We start from the raw sequence: 18,266 nt of genomic DNA on the forward strand, positions 1-18,266 counted from the left end.
GTGGGAGGCACTACGCGGATGATGAAGTTACTGATGCAGTATGACGTTGGCTCCCACATCGGCCAGTGGAATGGTACCGTGCAGGCATACAGGCCCTCATTTCAAGGTGGCGTAAGGCCGTAGCATTGATTGGAGATTACGTTGAAAAATAGTGTTGTGTAGCTAAAAGATTGGGGAATAACCTGGTGTATTTCAATGCTGAATAAAACAACCCCTGTTTCAGAAAAAAAATGTGTTGCATTACTTATTGAACTGCCCTCGTATTATTTACATTCGTCTTTTCTGCAAAAACATAAGACTAACTAACTTGTGGGACTGGTTTACTGTCCATTCTCAATGCAGTGAGTGTATGGAAACAGTCACATTCCCTACATGAAGTCAGAAGAAACTTCAAATGTTTTTAAATAAATCCTTCTCTTAACTCCGTGAAGCCTCTGGCAATTATCTACAATAATTGGAGTTTCAAGCACTTTGAAATTATGTCTTAAAATTACAATTTGGAATCAGTGTATATTTTAGCCTAGTGTACTGAGTTACTGAATTTGGAATTCATCTAGTCCACATTTATTTGATAATGTTTATTACGTATCTCCACTGTGATATCATAGCCAATGTCTTACATGAAAATAATACAGGATAAATTTGTAATGTTATAAATCAGATATTGAATTAATTGCATTCTCTACATTTCATTTCACAAATGCTGGAAACTTTTCATACTTTTATTTTCCATTTTATGTAACAATTTAAAAAATTAGAATGGCTTCAAGATTTCTTCTTACTGATCTCTATGGCCTTAAATTCCAAGTTTCAGCTTTAATCATTATTACACTGCTTCTTAGTGGAGCTTCCTTCTGAAGTTCTTGAACATTCTTTAAGGTAAAATTTGGAGAGTGCTGATATGATGCTGTTTATTACTCTGTAGCTTCAAAAATGTTGAGCACAGTTATTTTTTCTTTCATGTATCTCTAAATGCAAATAACATTAATTCCAGGTGATGACATCAGGATTTCTCCTCTTTAAATATTTTAATAACTTTTCCTAACATGCTATCGTATTCATTACAGTGATATCAATGGTACACCTCTACTTGTCCTAACCACACAGTAAATTTCCCTTTCATTCCAACATATAATTTCAGAACTGTGTTGTGCGAGTGCCACATGTAATTGTTTCCTTCAGGAAAAGTGAGCTAAGTGAAAAACATATATCACATTTTTGGTGCACATCACTTGCTGCTACCTTCTTTTTACTTTTTAGTGTTTCCAGTTGTGAAATTGTTAACTGCTTTTAGTTTTTAAACTGATATTTCATTTGACGAACTGAGATATTAACATTATTATTTGATCAACTTGACAACAGAATTTTAACATTTGTTAAACTCGTTTAAAATGTTTTATTTTTCTGCTCAAACTCAGTATAGATGTGCCAAAAAATTAACAAGTAGTAATACTGTTTTGGCATACAAATACCTTTATTCTCTTCAAGATATTTTATTCAGAAAATACATACCAAAATTGCCAGAAATTAACATAAGTGGTGAACTGGGCAAAGTCCAGTTTTTTTTAATTATAAGAAAATTAACCAATTTGGATCTGTAGTACTACACTGTATCACTCCAAAGTTGTTATAGACAAAAAATGAGCAGTTTTGTTTAACTCTGATCCTGTAATTATTTTCCACATTAATTTGGTATAGCACAAAGCACCTATTAAAGTAACAACAAATGTCACTTGCAGATATTCTGAAGGTTACTGTCACCAAATAATGCATGAATTTTTTTAAGTCTTTTTGACTAAAAAGTCTTTTTAACAATTAAGTCTCTGTATAGAGCTAGCCAACCATACAGCATAATGACACAGAATTGATACACAGTGAATGTAAATATCTAAAAGTTCTCTTGTTAAGGTGTAAGCCAATGTTTCAAGGGGCCTACGGCCTCTAGTACCTTGCTGGAGATTATGAATTAGGCTGATGACCCCACAAAGAAAATGATTACCAATTGTCGCTGTCTCTATTTAGAAGCAGTTCAAAATTTCAGTAAATTGCACAAATGAGTATCACGAACTCTTTACGATCCTCTTCGGTGTCTACATGACTGTTGTAAATCTGCAGCTAATATGATCTTAGCAAGCAAACTAATGGTAATGTCCTAAATGAAACTCTTATTCCCCTAAACTTGTCAAAAGTGATTAAGTTGGACCTCTTAGGCAACCAAAGTGACCAGCCATCCTTGACCAAACTATATGTAAGTCCAGTCTCTAACTGTACCTAAAAATTACGTCACTGTTGCTGGTAGCCCATGCAGAACATGTAGGAGGGCATGTTCTAGGAATATTTTACAAGTAATTACTTCCCATTTATACATATGGTCAACTGACAGTAGCTATGATTAAGCCATACATTTTAAGACTATTTCAGCTAGAAATCTAGGTGTAGAAATGTGAACTGGATCACTGTACCACTGTACTAGATGTCGAGCTAGCTGGCACCTGAAGTTACTGATTTACCTTCTAATCCACTAATAGATTGCCATTACACATATAGCAAATAGTTGCAAATGTGCATATCTACCTCACCTTGATGACGGGAAGCACTTAGCCTTGTTGTACATGAATTACGACACTGATTATTTGGGACTTTTGCCATATTGGAGAGTTACATCAAAACATGAAAAGACTCTGTAAATAAAAGCAGTAAACAGAGCTGAATATACTCTCCCTGGCAACTTTCTAGATTGTGTACAATACAGAAGCTGAAATAGTTAGTTCTCCACTTGTCAAACACATTTGCTAATTGCATCCAATATGGAAACTTCCACAGCAGTAATATTTGAACCTCCTACTGATGATACAGTTGTAAACTGTGATTGTGTAGACAGAAAAACAGACTAGTAGTTGGCTTACATTTGCCTGTATGACTATTTGCAGGATTGTCGAAACTCAGACAGTAGCAATCTCTCTTCTTCATGACAATTCTACAGCTGCATTATGCACAGACATAAGCAGTACAGTCATTTTTATGGCCATAGTTCTGTATAATGTTATCTAACAGCTTACACATGAATTGATAAAAAGAAGAAAAATTATCACTAAAAATCATCAAAATACTCAAGCATTACCCTTGGCTACTTCCTCAAAAAATTTTAGCACATTTTTATATCTGCCTCAATTTTCAGAACATTTCGATATCTGCCTGTACAGTAGTACAACTAACTGTTTGCCATAACTACATCATCTCTAATCAGCTTGCTCACAGTTAAGTGAAACAGTCTCAATCCTGAGAACCTATGGATCCATTAGGGTTAAAAGTCAAAAGAAACTGAAGAACTAGTTTACAGCCATCTAAGGAAAATAACGTTATGCTGTGTCCCAGAAACAAATGTTTTAGTCTGAAGCATATGCTACAAGCCAGATACAAAGGGCAATCCCTACCTGAACTATTCATATTGCTTAGAAAACTACAGATACAGTGAAGTAAACTTAAGGGGAGTGCGTATGGCGGAATTGGTCAAAAAGTGACATTTTCAGATTATTATCTCTTATTAATATTTGATCTCTCCTGAATAATTTGATGCATTATTTGTCGAAAAATTCCAATTGGAAGTGTAGTTTTTATCATTTCAAAGTTAATAGTGCGTGTGTAAAATTATCCGGTCGTTCTGCACTGACTTTCCTAAGTATTTCTATCTCGAACTATTCAATCTAGAAGGCTGTGGTTTTCAGCTATTTATTCCTTGAAATCATGTTAATGTTCATGTTAAGAGGTTGGATGCACTGTGTAAACAGAAATGGCGGTATAGTACATGCATTTTGTTTATTTACTTTGTGGTTGTCGCGTTTCATAAGTTTTGAACTGAAAACATAGCGGTTTGGTGTGTTGTTATACGCTCTTATACCTCTTTTCAACATGACAAAAAGAAAGGGTTGTTTTAAGAAGCGACGTTTCCGTGGATATCAGCATATCACAAAATCTGAATCCAGTGTTGATCCTGAAATAGATTTTTCACAGACCTGTGATAAGGACACGCCTGCTAGTGCTTCGAAGAGGAAACTTTGAGACCATGAGGATTTATTTATTGGCAAAGATCAAAACAGTTTAGGTTATGTTCTTTTAGATTTGAGTATGTTAGGATAAGTTTTGCAAGATGTAAGGTTTGTGGTGGGCAGATTAGCATGTCTGAGGACTCGTCTGCAAGGACTGAACTGGCTAACAAACTTGATATTCAGTGCACAGTTTGCAGGCAATCGACATCATTTTGGACTTCTGAAAAGTGCAAAAATGACTTGTTTGAGAGCTATGTTAGATTCCTGTATGGAATGAGGTGCATTAGGAAAGGATTGACTGCAGCTGAAGTATTATGTGCAATGCTGAACTTGCCAAACCCACCAACCAGATCAAGTACGTACACAGAAGTAATTGGTGAATGTGTCAAATCTGTTGCTGTTGCTTCTATGAAAGCTGCTGCTAAAGAAGCAGTAGAATTAAATAACACAACAGACTTAACTGTGGCAGTTGATGGCACATGGCAGAAGAGAGGTCACACATCAAAAAATGCAGTTGCAACTGTCACTAGTGTTGACACAGGTAAAGTTTTAAACATTGAAGCGCTAACTAAATACTGTCGTCAGTGTAAATCAGTTGATGAAACAAGTGAAAGCCATAAAACAAATTGTGCTAAGAACTATGAGGGAACTAGTTGGGGTATGGAGGCTACTGCAGTTGTTTCTATGTTCAGACATTCACAACAGGAGAGAGGTGAGTGTTACACTGAGTACTTGGGGGATGGTGATTCAAAAGCTTACAGATCAGTAGTGGAAAGCCAACCTTATGGTAATAAGCAGATTGTTAAGATTGAATGTGGGCCACATTCAAAAACAGATGGGAACACGTCTCCAAAAATTAAAGCAGACAAAAGGAAAAGAGAAGTTATCAGATGGAAAGACTCTAAATGGTAAAGGAAGACTTGCAGACAAAACTATTGATGAACTCCAACATTATTATGGAACGGCAATAAGAAACAATACACATGACCTACAAGGGATGAAACGAGCAGTGTGGGCTACATTCTTCCACTGATGATACACCTATACATGGTCTTCGTCCAGCTGGTGCTGATTCATGGTGCAAGTACCACAAAGCTCAGGCAGCGGGTAGCGAGGAACAATTTAGGCACAAAAATAGCATACCATCTGCAGTGATGGAAGCTATTAAACCAATATACAGAGAATTAGCTCCTCCTGACCTCCTTTCCAAATGTCTCCATGGTCGAACACAAAACCCGAATGAGTCTTTCAATAATGTAATTTGGACCCGCATACCAAAAAATGTCTTTGTAGGAAGAAAAACTCTATGCTTGGGTGTTTGTGATGCTGTGATAACGTTTAATGATGGTATAAAGGGAAGAATTGGGGTACTAGAGGAACTTGGTATCACTCCAGGTGCCAACACACTGCAAACCTTTCAGCAAATGGATCGACTTAGGATCATGAAAGCCCAGCATGCAGCAGAGGAAATGACTAAAGAAGCAACAGGCAGGAAAAGAAGGAAGCTGCTAGGTTTGCAGGATAGTCAAGAACAGGATCCAGATAATGCTGATTATGGGCCAGGCTGTTTCTAGAAGCTGGCACACCTCCATGTGTAAGTTAATATCAAATAAAATGTTTGAACTTGATTTACCGGAAATGACATTTTTAAAATTATTTGACCCATTATCTCAGGAACTATTACAGATACATATCTCTAATTTTACACTATGTTACCACTTAGTATACTGCAGCTACTGAACCTCCCAAAACATCTCTACCTCTAACGGCTTCTTACTTATGGAAGAAAAAGTGGACTTTCAAAAGAAAATATTGAACAACATTTTTACAAAAATCATAACTAGCTAATTATTTCTCTGTACATTCTTATTCTAGTTCAGTAATCAGGAAAGGAGTGATACTATACATTCCAAAAATTTCAGATCTCTATCTGTCACAAGTTCTGAGATAATGGGTCATCAATATTGCAAATTTAACACTGTGGGTATAGGACGTACGTACTCCCTTAACCAAGTTAAAAAAAATTCCAAGTCCTTGGTAATACGACCTGAAAGGACAGCGAAAAAGAAAGCCGCATGTTAAATTATGGTTGAATGATTTTACACAAGAATGTAAACAAAATTTCAGTCAGTCATATGAATTTTTCCACACCCTACTGAATTCTTCACAGAACACTTTCTATTTGTGGAAGTATCTAAACTTCTGAACAGGCAGAAAAATTTAGTTTTGTCCGAACATGAGCACACACAAAACTTATGCAAATTAAAAGTAAAATCGGAGAAACTAACATCAAAATAACTATCAAAGCAGGTGCAAACTATACAAAAATTTCTTCTTTATTGACTAACAAAAACAGCAATAAGTTAGCAGAATGGCATTTTATGATTCAGCACCCTGTCGGCACGGAAGTCATTAGAGATGATGCACAACTTCAAACTGGGCAATGAATTTGGCCATCTTCTTTTCAGAAGAAAGATTCATCTTCTTTTCAGAAGAAAGATTCCAGCATTTGCCTCAAACAATTTTGAGAAACCATCCAAACTTACATATGAATAGTCAGGCAGGAATTTTAACACTTGGAAGATCAAAGCTTAGGCAGTGTTTTTCTCAATGGGCGAGCCATCTAGTGCTTGAAAACTGGACTCATTTTGTACAAGAACAATGTAAGGACATCTCGTTACCTGTCCCTTGACTGATCAATTTATAGGACTGAAAGAAACATTACATTTGCTAATGTCATGAATAGCTGAACAAATATGACCACACTGATATAATTCTGTGCATGTACTCACTGGGTTTCGCAGTTTGCTGAAATTCTGCTGCAAATAAATCACATTTGTTGTGAGAGCACGAAATTTTGGATGCTCAAGACAAAGAAATTGCTCAATAACTCATCTCCTACTTTTTTCTTGGGGGGGGGGGGGGGGGGGGGGGGGAGATAATTACATTTATTTATTTTAGCATTTGTAATCTATTATAGAACTAAAGTGAATACGAAAAATAAATCGCAGCACTAGGTCCTTTCTTAGTATGTGTTACTCTAAGAAACATCAACTACATATATGCCAATAATGTTTTAAATAACAGCATAAATGTTCAGTCTCCTACGCCCGATGTTCTTCTAAGTGATTGGTCTCCAAACTGTGAACCACCATCCTCCCAAACGTGAAACCTGTGTCTTAAGCAATGTGCCCCCTTGTCCAGCAGCTACTAGTTTAAGCACATTTACTTCTGTTCCTTTAGAAAACAGTCAGGGTGGTGTGAAAGCTCCACTCCACTGAATTTCAGATCGAATCTCACACTGGTATCAGTAACTTGCATTAAGCTCTCCTGCAAATCTTCCACTGATACTTCATTTGTTGACAGTGATTATGAGTCAAAAGTGTTACACAAAGTGGCACTTCAACACCAACCCTGACAAATCTCAAAGCGAAAGAAATGGATAACATTAAATAAAAACACATGTTCTCCCCACTCTCAATCTATTAACTGAAAACAAAGGAACCTTAAAATATAGTACAAAACTAAAACTTTAGTGATAATGTCACCCAAATTTCAAAGAAACTTTTTATGTATCTTATTTCACACATCATTGCAAAACTAACTGAATGGACAGTTAACTGTACTTTTATGTTCACATTTTATAAAGTGTGAACTTACATGTGTTTTCCTTCACAAGATTCACACAACAAGAACTTTTTTAATTGTTCAATAAAGAATGTAGAGTTAATCATAGTGAAACGTTTTGAGATACCACTCAAGTTACTTTTGGTTTGTTAAGATGCATTAATCTTAAGTAGTGATTGAGAAGTTTCACAAGCTTAGTTATCAAAAATATTCTAAAAGTGGTTGTGTAATCTGCATGTTTCACCACTTGGCTTCCTAAATTTAATCAGCTATGTGATTATTAGATTGAATTAGTATTATAAAGACTATTTTGATCCCTACTGTTACTCTAATTTGTGTGCAGCTTCTTGTCAATTTGCTGACCTTTGTATCTGACTGCATGTCAATAATCTGGAAACTGTCATAGGTCAGTACAAACTTGGGTAGGTCACAGTCCTCTCCTAGAACAGCAACTTTTGTAGTAGGAAAGATAATAGGATTTTACAGTGCAGTGCGAATGAAGAAACTAAGCACAAATATTTGAATCTGGAAACTGTCATAGGTCAGTACAAACTTGGGTAGGTCACAGTCCTCTCCTAGAACAGCAACTTTTGTAGTAGGAAAGATAATAGGATTTTACAGTGCAGTGCGAATGAAGAAACTAAGCACAAATATTTGAATTTAAATGCGTATTTCATAGCATCTGTGATTTCATATCAACGGATCACCTGAAGATAACATTCAAAAGAAATGACTACAATAATTGGCATAAACACAATGCACTATCGAGCAGACAGAACCTCCGTAAACCACTTCATGAGGAAGAGAATCCAAGAGCAACAATATCTCTCAGAATGGAAAGAGAGGGCGAAACAGAAGCCCCTGAAGATGAGAACCCAGGTATAATCTCTTAAGAAAACGAGTGTAGCGAAGCACTTGTGAGCTGAAGTCTCACATGTAAAACTCTATTTCTTTGCAATCTGTTAACAATGGGTGGCACTACTTTGTCAGCATAATGTTGAGATATCCACACTGATGCACCTTTAAGCTTTATGTCAGAAAGTAAGGGAAAGAGAAGAAATACTCATTACATATCTCGGTCTGAGTGATACTCTCAGAGTGAAATGATCCAACTGTGTAATCTGCAAAATCTTTAAGTCTGAGTACTGATTCTCAGTTAACAAGTGAAACTTTTAGTATACATGACAGTGGGTGTGGCCTAGACATAGACACTGGTGGTAACAAAGACCTGAGTAGTTGGAACAAAGCCCTAAAAAAAGTGAAGACGACATGACAGACAGTGATTAGGGCAAATATGTTGGGGCAGTGAAATGGCTGCGAAATGAAGTAGACTGGCAATGGGAAAAAGTAGACAGCTTGTACATGCCTTCAGAAACATGTATTTCCTGTAGTAGATGTGTGTAAGCCATTTTATTATTTTTTTTTTGCGCAGGGGGGGTTACACCCGAGAAGCAATTATGAGTAAAATAACTTGTTACAAATTTTAATTACATGAGGATTTATATAAAAGCACATTCCTGCCTTCATAATTAGAGGAATGTTTCTACAGATGAGTTGTGTGTCTTTTGCACTGCAGATATTGACAGGAATTTTTCGCAATCAGGCCATAAAATCCTATTTCAGCAAAAATCTACTTTTGACAGATTGAAATGGCTTTGCAGGCTTCTTCATTTTGGAAACCATGACAATATAATGCATTTCAGGGGAATAACAGATAGTTTAAACTGGGATCAGACATTCAACACCTTTAATATCTTTAAAAATTCAACCAACCCTTGAAAAAATACTTCTGTGGATGAATCACTTACATTATGAAAAGAATGGCTGGCGACAAAAACCTACCTACCTACCTACCTCTAGCAACAGTTAAATTTGGAATAAAGTCCTACAACATATGTGAATCACCAACAAGATAATGTGACACTGTGTGATTTATAAAGGAAGTTCCACAAGATAGAAACAAATTTATTTCTACTTATACTCTGAAAACCAGCTTGACTGTTGTAATGCTTGTTGAGCCTCTTTTCAATTTAGATCACATCCTCTGGATGGACAATTATAAAAGTGTACATTTGTCTCACTTTTTGAAGAAAAAAATTCTATGAATGCACCTAGGACACTTTGAACACAAACAAAAAATGTACCTGATGTCTTCAAAAATGCTACCGTGAAGAGAAGTGAACTTTTATCCTATTACACTGTGTTACAGTGCTAAAATGGATAGATAAGAGTGCCCTTAATATAAACATTCCATAATGATGCTGTTGCTACAGCAATCAAAAGGGAGCAACAAAATAAGAAAGCCTCAATGTATTAAGACATACAGTTCTAGTATGGGCAGTATAAATCTTCAGAGATCAGAAACTAAAACTTACTTTCATGCAAAGGAGGAAAGTGTTAAGTGCACCATCAGATTTTCAGAAAGACAAATATTTCAGTGTACAATGCATTTATTGTTTATCATGCTAGTGAGAAGGAAAAAGTACATGTAAATTCAGGCCACTTCTCTTAAAAGGACTGCTGGAACATGGTAAGAGGGTATCTCCACCTCAATGAGAATGACCTTAAAAAATAACAACACTAACTGCTTACAGCAATGTACATCATTGAGAAGGTACCACGTGCAAAGAAGAAGAGTACACTTACAAAGAGATGCTCACTGCAACACAATGGGGAAATGAAAAAGAGACATTGCTCTTACAGAAACTGTGTGTAGGATTCTGTTTTGAACGTTTCTTTAAGGTACACCACATTGAAAGTTCATTTTAAGTGGTCATTCATGTTTTAAATGTAATTAAGATCTACTGTTTACAATTTCTGAAAACTTTATTTGGAAATGATTCCTACACTAGTGTTATTTAAACAAGACACAGCATTGTTTTACCAGCTGGCTGTCTGAATAACCTACAGTGGATTAGGCAAGAACAAATAAACCAACTTAAAAGTTTTACTCTTAATTATTTCAGTTTATCAACAGTACTGCTTGGAAGTCTTAAGGAGTCTTTCATTGACACCAGTAGACCCAGGAGGAGGCCACTGCAACCATGGCCGAAACGTTGGTTTTTTTTCCTGCAGCAGTAGTTTTATAAATTATGACGCAGTACCATACCCAGAAAACTTTTACGTCGAGACTTTCATCATTGCTGACAGACTGCTTGTGACTCACCATCTGAATGCATTGCAATCATCATCTACAGGGTTAAAATCAAGAGACCTCACTGATCAGACCATGCAATTGGACACTAACAGCTGTTATGCCTGTCTCATATGGAGTCAGATTTGTTGGAATCTTACATGCCAGCTAATGCGATGGCTCCCTTGAGGGCTCTGTCATCTGCTACCTGACTGTCCTGCCGGGTGCTGTGGGTGTTTTCCGTAATAGGTCTGGTGCTATTTTACTTATGTGCCCTAGTTGGATTCCCTGCGTGCTACCGGCACAGGCCAATCAGGAGCCCCGTTTGGTGGCTGACATCACAGCCTACAGGGGTGGGAACTCTTGAGACAACACCAGTTAACTCTCGACACCAAACAGAATGTCACACGCTGTCAGCCGACCTGAAATCTTCCTCAAATGATTGTAAAAAAACTATCTGGTAAAAAAATTTGATTCATGCACATCTTATAACTTCATCAGCTTCATGATGAACTGCTTATGTTCTCATTAATGGTCATATTTATTATGGTACTTTACCATTAAGTAAACTGCGGCAAGAATTACAGAAAGTTTGCAGTGAAAACAGAAGTTGCTATGGATTCACATTTGGTGCATGTTAGGTCAATATTTTGCTGCATATGAAATGTAGTTAACACATTGAATTTTTCTCTAAACTTTGAAGGATATTGCTACCTATTATCAACTTAAAAAAAAAAAATGGTTCATATATAAAGCGCTTTGCCCCGAACTCGCGTGCCAGCAAAAAAGCCAGAATGAAATATTCACTAAACTTCTTGTATCTCTTAGACAGTGTATTTTACCATATGATTAAGATCAATATGTGAAACTTCCATATCAACTGTGATATTCCACCAACTACAGATTTTTTTCAGCGAAATGATATAATATCTAAGTAGTGTCGATAGCTGGTGAAACAAGAATTATTGTGGGTTTGAAACAATACATGTGAAGAAATAACATGTTTATTTGTATACTGAGACTGGGCATTTTCATGAACTATTGATATGGCTTTACATCAATTGTTATTTTATGCTTCTTTCACAATTTCAACTGCATTAGTATGTTAGTGAGATGAATATTTATAGGCTCAGCTGTATTTTGGTGATATAAACTAATTAATATGGCAACAAGGAGTCTTACGTATTGCTCAAAACTCACCACTGATAATGTTTCTCTGAACAAAAATGAAAGTGATGATAACTCAGGGGAAAATAATCACCACTTCTGTTGAAATTTCGGCAAAATCCCATACCACAGTTTATTTTTAACAATGAATGATATGGACTGAAACCAGGGAATGGATCTTATTTCTACATCTCAATAATTTAAGATATAGGTAAACAATTAACAGCACATATGGTCCCAGCTTTTCTTTCTGATCCATATACACAGTGAGGGATATTACTTTTTCACCACAAACATATTTGTCAGTCAAAGATATCGGTAACCTGTTTACACTTTGATAGTGTAGCTGACTGGATTTTTGCAAATTTAAACGTTTTCATAATTCTCAGCTTTCTACTTCGGGTTTCAGAAAGCTCTTAGTAGCAAGAATAATTTGAGTGCTACAAATTTCCTAGAGCACAGTAGATCTGGTAGTTTTGTTAAGGATTCTTCAATAATTTACTGATAAAATTTTGACAGTTGAAGTGTCTTTACTCTGAAAACAGCCCAATTTCGCTATCTGCATGTCAACTGGTGAGTGTTCATCAGTGTACCTCAAACTACTGCCTAGCCTAGAAAACCCTACATGTACATCACAAGCAGTCTGCTACCTGAGTAGCTGCTTCCTTTGTGTAGCACACCCACAACCTAGGAAGTGGAGTCCTACAATTCCCCACCCCACAACGCAGGTCCAGAAATCTGTAAGTGAATTTTATCCATAGTGGATGCTGTTGAACTCTGTGACTGTTCCTTTATAGGCTGTAGAAAAATTTCCGCTACCAGTCACAATAAAATATTATTTATTCGTCACATGACCGGTTTCAGTTTGTGCCCATCCTCAGGTGTTTATAATTCAAGTAGATGTTTATATTGCTGGAGATCACTGTATAGATACAAAGAACATTATTTGCTGGTGACTAAACAGATACAAGTGGAACAGTTTTAAGTGGCAAGGCAGCATTTGTCAAACATATATCTGTATTTACATAAAGATGAAGCATCACTCTTATAATTACACTGTGCTGACAGTTCTTGCACTTAGTTGAACATTTGTTATCATTTTCACATCCATGTTTGTTTTAGAAAATTTAGCTGCATTTTTCACTATTGTGATGTGCACTCGTGACATACCCTGCTTTTACAGAAAAACATGTAGACTACGGACAAAGAACTTAGACATAGGCAGTGCAAAGATGTTGCTCATACAGAAACATGTAGGTTATGGTCAAAGAACTTAGCCATAGGAAGTGCAGGGATGTTGCACACAGATACTTAAAAAGCTATTATAAATTTCGAAGTTTCTTGATCCACATTTTTTGCCAGAGAACTTAGATATATGATGTACAATGATGTTATACACATGAAATTTTTAAAGCTATTACAAATTACAAAAATGACAGTTAAAGTTTGTGTTTAGAATATGACTTTTACAAATTACGATAATGATACTTTAGCTATTGTGTGATTACTACATCAGATTTCTGTATCATGTAACTTTGTTATTATACACACATCAAAAAATGTTTTGCATCACCTCAGTTCCGAAACATGTACAGAAAATTGGAATAGAGATCAACAAACATCATTTTTGCTGTTTTTATTGCTCATGAAAACCACACATTTCATGTTGTACCACCATACAGCGAGACCTTCAGAGGTGGTGGTCCAGATTGCTGTACACTACAGTACCTCTAATACCCAGTAGCATGTCCTCTCGCATTGATGCATACCTGTATCTGTTGTGGTATACTATCCACAATTTCATCAAGGCACTGTTGGTCTAAATTGACCTACTCCTCAACAGCAATTCGGCGTATATCCTCAGAGTGGTCGGTGGGTCACTTCGTCCATAAGCAGCCCTTTTCAATCTATCCCAGGCATGTTCGATAGGGTTCATGTCTGGAGAACATGCTGGCCATTTTAGTTGAGTGATGTCATTATCCTGACTCCATGTAGTTCATGCTGACTGTCATATAGTGCATTGTTTGAATGTTAAGGAGGAGATGGCGTCGGACACGTCGGACCATGAGGCCGAAGCGGAAACTGTATGCATATCGTCGGATGAGGATGACGAATCGGTTTCGCCGTGCACGTCCAAGGCGATGGATTCGCCGACGGAACACTGTGACTAGGCCGTATTTTGGTAGGATGTGTAAATGGCGGACAGAGTACACACAGGCGGACGCTGTTAGGTTTGAATATGGAAAGATGGGAGCAGTTGAGAAATATGATGAGAATGCACATAACTTTACTACACTAAAACACTATGACATAACTGATGAATTTAAGTTCTTTTCTAACAAGTATGATGCTGTAATTATTAACAAAGTAGTCACGTATGTATATAGAATTAATGTAAGGGTTGAGCGACTGACATTGTCTGGTTGAAGGCATATGCGATACTCATTGGTGAAGAGAACGTGATGCAATATTGAGTGGTCCATTCGGCAAGTTTTTGGGCCCATCTGTAATGTGCTGCATGGTGTCATGGTTGCGAATATGGACCTCGCCAAGGATGTCGGGAGTGAAGTTGGGTATCAAGCAGCCTACTGTGCACAGTTTGAATCTTAACATGACGTCCTGTGGCTGCACGAAAAGCATTATTCAACATGGTGGCATTGCTGTCATGGTTCTTCAGAGCCGTAATCTGTAGGTAGCGGTCATCCACTGCAGTAGTAGCCGTTGGGCGGCCTGAACAAGGCATGTCATCGACAGTTCCTGTCTCTCTGTATCTCCTCCATGTCTGAACAACATCGCTTTGGTTCACTCCAAGACACCTGGACAGTTCCCTTGTTGAGAGCCCTTCTTGGCACAAAGTAACAATGCGGACACAATCAAACTGCGGTATTAACCATCTAGGCATGGTTGAACTACAGACAACACAAGCCGTGTACCTCCTTCCTGGTGGAATGACTGGAACTGATCGGCTGTCAGACCCCCTCCGTCTGATAGGCGCTGCTCATGCATGGTTGTTTACATCTTTGGGTGGGCTTAGTGAAATTTCTGAACAGTCAAAGGGATGTCTGTGATACAATATTCATAGTCAATGTCTATCTTCAGGAGTTCTAGGAACTGGAGTGATGCAAACCTTTTTTTGATGTGTGTATCAGAGGATAATGAGCTATTGTTTTCGAATATTTTATGAAATATGTGGAGACTAGATTTGTTTGCAAGCTCCACTTGTTCATTGAGAATAAGGTGCGGCGAGTTAGAGATGTGGATGTAAATTTCTAGCTCTTCGAGCAGATTCATTTTCTTTCCTTTGTCGACGGTGTGTAGTATTTGTAGGTTATCTGTAATGGCTGTGGCTGAGTGACCGTGGTCTTTTAAATGCATTGCAAAGGTGAATTTATCAAAGTTATTTAGCCGGAAGGCATCCATATGCTCACAGTACCTTGTAGTGAAACTCCTTCCAGTTTGGCCTATGTAGAACTGTGGGCAATTGTCACATAAGAGTTTGTAAGTACCTGATTTGTGGTGGCATTGGTTAGATGTCTTACTGGATGATGTGCTGTTGTAGCTTGTTGTTAGTGCTGAAAGAAATTTGAAAACCAGTTTTCTGAAAGAGGTTGGCAATTTGGTATGAAATTTTAAATTTTACCTATAAAGGGTATGCCGGCAAACAAATCTTATCTCCACATATTTCTTGAAATATTCAAAAAGAAAAGCTCATTATCCTCTGATATAATAACAAAGTTATATGATATGGAAATCTCATGTAGCAATCATACAACAGTTCAAGTGTCATTATCATAATTTGTAGAAGTCATATCGTAAACACAAGCTGTAACTGTCATTTTTTAAGTTCTCTGATGAAAATGCAGATAAAAAAACTTTGCAATTTATAACAACTTGTTAAGTTTCTGTGTGCAACATCCTTGCACTCCCTATGGCTAAGTTCTTTGTCCATAACCTATATGTTTCTGTATGAGCAACATCTTCAAATCTCCTACATCTAAGTTCTTTGAACAACATGTTTGTATGTAAACACAGTGTATATTGCGAGTGAATGATGCAACAGTGAAATATGCAGCTAATTTTTGTAAAATTGAAACATTGACGAGAAAATGGTAACAAATGTGCAACTAAGTGAAAGAACTGTCACTACAGCATAATTATAATAATTATGCTTCATCTTTATTTACGTACAGACATATTTTCAACAAATGCTGCATTGCAACTTACAACTGTTCCACTTGTATCCATTTAGTCACCAACAAATAATTTTCTTTGTATTTATACAGTGATCTCCAGCAATATGAACATGTACATGAATGTATGAACACCTGAGGATGGGCACAAGCCCAAAACTGGTAGTGTGGCGAATAAATAATATTTTATTGTGACTGATAGTGGAAATTTTTCTACAACCCAGAAATCTGCAACCAAAACTGTCACAGTGTTTGGCTGAGACTCTCCACTCGGCTGCAAACCCAAGGATCCCAATCAATTTTGCAATGAGGCTGAAATTGTGAGGAGCTCTGCTTGCAGCCTGCTTGTGCCGCCAGCAGTCTTCACCACTTCTGCCAGCCACCTGTATGAAGTAAAGATAGCATCACAACCCATGTGACAGGAGTCACTGGTGAGCCACAACTTGCAGACAACTGCACCCTGTATGCTCGACAGTTGCAAGTTGACTGACATACCATCATAAAGTGAATCATTTGAACTGTCACCCGGGCCTGTACATTTTCCTGATATGGAGAATCAGTCACATCAAAATGACCCTCTTTGAGTAGAAAAAAAATCATTTTTTTTTGGAATTTAGCTTCAATTCAATAAAGTTCTGCGTTGTCTCCACTTCTTTCAGCACTCTACTACCACAAGTCAACAATATATCACAAATATTACAGTTTTTTCCACTTGACATTGCACTTCAAATGCCAACATCACACATTATATTCATAAATGGAAAATTCAATATGTAACTTCAAGAACAATTCTAAAATTTCAAATGAAAAAATAAAAATTGACAAATGAACTTTTAAGTCAGAGTATCAAAATAAAAATGCTTTGAAGTAGTGCAGCAATCTAATTTTTCTCCATAATACACACTGGAATTTTCTTTGTGCCCCATGCTGGGAAAAAAAAGGGTCACGTTGCTACTGTTACTGTGTTTTGTTCACCCTTTTTACCACAGATACTTTGTATGGGAACTCAAACAGTGACAACTAATAATGTGCTTGCCAAAGTGAGAGCAGCAACATCTACATCTACATTCCACAAGCAACTGTATAGTGTACGGTACCTTGTACTACTGTTAGTCATTCCTTTTACTGTTGCACTCTCAAATAGAGTGAGGAGGGTGGAAATGACTGTCTATATGCCTCTGTATGAGCCCTAATCTCTCTTATCTTCATGGTCCTCACGTGAAATTCACATTGGCAGCAGTAGAATCATTCTGCAGTCATCTTCAAATGCTGGTTACCTAAATGTTCTCAACAGTGTTCCTCGAAAACAACATTGTCTTCCCTCCATGGACGCCCATTTGAGTTCACGAAGGATCTCCACAATAGTCGCACATTGATCAAACCTACCATTAATGAATCTAATAGCCTACCTCTGAATTGCTTCAACGTCTTCCATTAAACTGACGGTGGGGTTCACCTAAGTTTCAGAATTATTCTATAGCACAACACTTCAAACGCTTTGTTGTTGTTCTTGTTTTATGAAATTATTCACTCCCATACAAATGCTGTGCTCTAAACCAAAATTGGAGCTTATGTTTGATACTTTTAGACTTCTTTCAGCCAGGAATGCCCTCCAACTGTGCTACTCAGCTTTTCACGTCGTCCTTGCTTTGTCTGTCATGTGTTTCTTGCTTACAAGGCAGAAGAATTCCATCACTTTGCTTACTTCATGGTTTCCAATTTTGATGTCAACATTACTGCTACTCCTCATTACTCTCATCTTTCTTACATTTATATTAAGTATTTGGTGTGTACTTATTAGACTGCTTATTTAGTTCAACAGGTCCTGCAATCCTGCCTCACTTTCAATGAGGATAGCAATATCATCAAGAAAATCTTATCACTGATACCATTTCATCCTAAATTTAAATTGGTTGGTTGGGTGTTAATCTTGAATTAATGACATTAGCAAGAAATTTCATTGAATTATGAAAGCATGTAGGCATTTAATATCTAAGCATTGGAACCAACACTTATTATTTACTAAGAGGAGGCAGTAGATTACCCATTGTTCTATCTCTGAGGGGGGATAGGTCTTATTTGCAGCTGCAAATCTGCACCTTG

The 18,266-nt window shown here is 37.0% G+C and overlaps 1 protein-coding gene across 1 annotated transcript in view; it reads right to left on the reverse strand.

The window, feature by feature from the left end:
- The window catches only part of LOC126469932 (serine/threonine-protein phosphatase 6 catalytic subunit), an 84,184-nt gene that overhangs the window by 19,411 nt on the left and 46,507 nt on the right, over nt 1-18,266 (reverse strand). The gene's annotated exons all lie outside the window — the stretch shown is intronic.

This window comes from Schistocerca serialis, chromosome 3, assembly GCF_023864345.2.
Source record: "Schistocerca serialis cubense isolate TAMUIC-IGC-003099 chromosome 3, iqSchSeri2.2, whole genome shotgun sequence".
Classification (NCBI taxonomy): Eukaryota; Metazoa; Arthropoda; class Insecta; order Orthoptera; family Acrididae; genus Schistocerca; species Schistocerca serialis.